The following is a 205-nucleotide window of genomic DNA, read 5'->3' as shown; positions in this document are numbered from 1 at the left end:
ATGTTTCAAGAAATGATTATAGTAGCGAACTGGAAAAAAACGAAACAAATTTAATGTAAAAATCAAGTTGTGAAAGATAAAGTATTCAAAACATTAAATGTTTACTACGTTTGTTTGTTTTAAATTTCGCGCGAAGCTACACGAGGGCTATCTGCGCTAGCCGTCCCTAAGTTAGCTGTGTAAGACTAGAGGGAAGGCAGCTAGT

Source organism: Limulus polyphemus, unplaced genomic scaffold (genome assembly GCF_000517525.1).
Source record: "Limulus polyphemus unplaced genomic scaffold, Limulus_polyphemus-2.1.2 Scaffold1745, whole genome shotgun sequence".
Lineage (NCBI taxonomy): Eukaryota > Metazoa > Arthropoda > Merostomata > Xiphosura > Limulidae > Limulus > Limulus polyphemus.
Note: the sequence above shows the minus strand (reverse complement) of the source record.